This window comes from Benincasa hispida, chromosome 8, assembly GCF_027475165.1.
Source record: "Benincasa hispida cultivar pf3 chromosome 8, pf3_genome.v1.1, whole genome shotgun sequence".
Classification (NCBI taxonomy): Eukaryota; Viridiplantae; Streptophyta; class Magnoliopsida; order Cucurbitales; family Cucurbitaceae; genus Benincasa; species Benincasa hispida.
In genome coordinates this window covers 25,672,928-25,676,305 of record NC_143485.1, presented here as the reverse complement: position 1 = coordinate 25,676,305, position 3,378 = coordinate 25,672,928, and the positions used below count along the sequence as shown (strand labels likewise).

The following is a 3,378-nucleotide window of genomic DNA, read 5'->3' as shown; positions in this document are numbered from 1 at the left end:
GGTGCATCAGACAGAGATTTATTGACATCCCATTAGTGAAATCATTTGAGAGAAAAGCCCTTCACCTTGAAGCTCTATATGGAGTTGAGCAGTCCAGAATTCTGGAGTTCTTTCTCGCCATATACATAGAGATAAAAGATAGCCGTAGTTAGTAATTTTTATACTTAGAAGCCAGAGGCGAGCGAAGAGATAAGACGCCAGAAGATCATTCCTAGATAGCTCGAGAGAGTGCTGGAAAGGGTTGAGAATGGAGAGAGGGTCTTTGCGAAAGCAAGAACATTCTTTTAGGCAGAAGGAGAGAAAATCATAGTGTAAAATCCTTGGGAAGCAAGACATTGCTACCAGGCTCACTATCCCTACTTTACATTGTCATTTTGTATTCTGAGTTTATTTATAAAATGGAATTTTCATCTCTACATCTGTTCACTCTCTTTACATTATGCATGAGTAACTAAGCTTCCGAATGAGTTGAGAAGCACTTAGCTAGCATGACCTAAGATCTTCATTTTATGCGATCATCTTGTCTTATGTATGCGTCCATTACCCTTTAGAGCTACTTGAGAGAGAGTCTAAAGAAAGAACCTAGACTTGAGAGAGCTAGGTTAGAATCTAGGCTTGAGAAAGTCAAATTAGAACCGCATAAGCAAGAGATAAAAACTTAGAGATAAGATCTGTTTGCTAACATGCATCGCTTGCACCCTATAAATAGGATATGATAGTATGCGGTCGCCTTGTATATGTATGTGTCATTCACGCATAGACAAGAATAGAGGCTTAGACATAAGTCCTATAGACATCATCACATGCGTCCTAAAATTAGGAGCTATAGCAATTTCATTGAGAGATGACCTGCTGTTGTATGTGTGTAGCATGATCGCATAACTTAAACGCAATCTTAGAAAGTGTTAGTTAAATCCCTTCTCAACCCGTTCCCTGCATACTCATTATAACTTCTACTGTTATTAACTCTTTTCTCAATTTCGCCGTATAGGACTTATATTTAAAAAAAAACATACCAACCAACTTATTATTTTGGTTGTCACCGCAAAGAAATCTAAAATCACCATCGCATATTGTCTCCATAGTCCCTGTGTTCGACCCTGGGCTTACCAGGCAACCTAATGAGATTTATACTTGGATTTTACTAGGAAAACTTGCATGCACAACGCATACATCACCATCGTAATATACACCATTATTTCATCATATTGACGAATGCATCAAGTTTTTGGTGCCATTCTCGGGGACTACGGCAGTACATATTGTGTTAACGGTAACTTTTTTATTTTCTTTGCAGCTTTCCATCTCTATGCACTGCCTCTCCTTTGATAAGGGAAAAAGCGGGCGTCGTATGAGTGAAGGACAAGTTCCTGCCTGATTACGACCCAGAGATTGAGAGAACTTTCCGAAGAAGAAGAAGAGACAACCACCTAGATCAACAACAAGAGAGAAATCCCAACATGGCGGTGCAACCGAAAGACAGAGCAAAAAATGCAAATAATATCATGGTGAACCCCATTCTCTTGGCAAACGACCGCAATAGGCCCATCTGGGACTATGCGTCGCCCAACCTTTACAATTTCTCACAAGGAATCATAAGGCCAGCCTTAGACGGATCGAGGTTCGAGATGAAGCTGACGATGCTACAGATGATTCAAACTACCAGACAGTTTGGCGGTAGGCGTGGCGAGATCCGCACGCCCACCTCTGAAGTTTTATTAAAATCTGCAATACATTTGTGTTCCCAAACATCTCCTCTGAGGAGGTTCGACTAACACTATTCCTATTTTCATTGTGTTACCAAGCACGAAAATGGACTTATTCTCTCGAGCCAGGGGAGATTACATCGTGGGAATAGATAATTGAAAAGTTCATGAAGAAGTACTTCCCTCTGACAGAGAACGCAAGACGAAGGAAGCTGATCACTAATTTTGAACAAGATATCGATGAATCGCTCAGTGATGCCTGGGCGAGGTTTAAAAGATTGTGCGAGATTGTCCGCAAAATGGCTTACCCGATTGCCTCCAAATGAAAATTTTTTACCGCGGTTTGAACCCTGCATCGCAAACGGCTGCCAATGCGGTAGTAGTCGGAGGTCTGCTCGACAAAACTTACGACGAGGCTAAGAATATACTTGATCACATTTCAAAGAATCATGAAGACTGAAGAGAAAGTGATCAACGACTAAGAATTAATGACAGTGACGCAAGCAATAGGACCATTACATCTCTACAAAACCAAATGAATGTGATGATGAATTTGATACAAGGAATCGCAATTAGTAGCCCAGAAACGCATAGGGGGCAGGTAAACACAATCGATCAAATGAGCGCAAGTTGTGCCACTTGTGGAGAAGGCCATCCAATGGAAGAGTGTCCGAGGAACCCACAGTTTATTTATTTCGTGAAGAATAATCCTTTTTCCAATACTTACAACCCTGGGTGGAGAAACCACCCTAACTTCGCATGGAAAAATCGACAACAAAATTTTCAACCAATGGCGCAAAAGGAAGGGCCACCAGGATTTTTCCGCGAACAAACGGTCAACCACAAAATCAAGCTAGTAGTTCGCAGGCGCCACAATCTTCATCTCTAGAGAGCTTACTGAAGCAATATATTGAGAAGAATGAAACAGTACTCTAGAATCAAGCGACGTCTATCCGCAATCTTGAAATTCAGATAGGATAGATTGCAGGCGAACTAAAAAATAGATCGCAAGGGGCATTGCCGAGTTCAACAGAGCTCCCATGCAACCCAGGGAGTACGGGAAAGGAGCAATGTCAAGTTGTGACTTTGCGAAGTGGAAAGATAGTGGCGGGAGAGAAAAAGGAGCCAAGCTGGACTATTTCAGTTGCGATGGAACCACAAACCCTGTTGACTCAAGAAGAACCAGAAGAACAAGAGACGATGGAACTGGATATTGCGTCCACTTCTAAAACGATAGAGCATGAAACCGTGAAAATACAACTGCCACAATTCCCCCAAAGACTTAAGAAGAAGAAAAATGATGAAGTGCAATATCATCGCTTCATGGACATGCTGAAACAATTACATATCAACATCCCTTTCACTGAAGCGATTGAACAAATGCCAAAGTATGCGAAGTTTCTAAAGGACATGGTGAGGAAGAAAAGAAGCACATGTAAGTTTGTAATGGTGACGTTAACACAAAGGGCAAAAACCATTATTCCACTAAAAATGTGCAACCCTGGGAGTTTCACAATAGCCTGCTCAATCGGTGGGTTATACATTATTCAAGCGCTTTGCGATCTCGGGGCCATTATCAACTTAATGCCCCTTTCAATTTTAAGTAGCTGAATGTGGGGCAGCTAGTATCCATGACGGCGACTCTCCAGCTAGCTGACAGGTCTCTTGTTCA

The 3,378-nt window shown here is 41.7% G+C and overlaps 1 non-coding gene across 1 annotated transcript; it reads right to left on the bottom strand.

The window, feature by feature from the left end:
• Positions 1–1,906: 1,906 nt before the first annotated feature.
• LOC120084255 (small nucleolar RNA R71) lies at positions 1,907–2,012 on the bottom strand. The gene has a single exon (XR_005483620.1). It is a non-coding gene; the product is annotated as a small nucleolar RNA R71 (small nucleolar RNA).
• Positions 2,013–3,378: the final 1,366 nt, after the last annotated feature.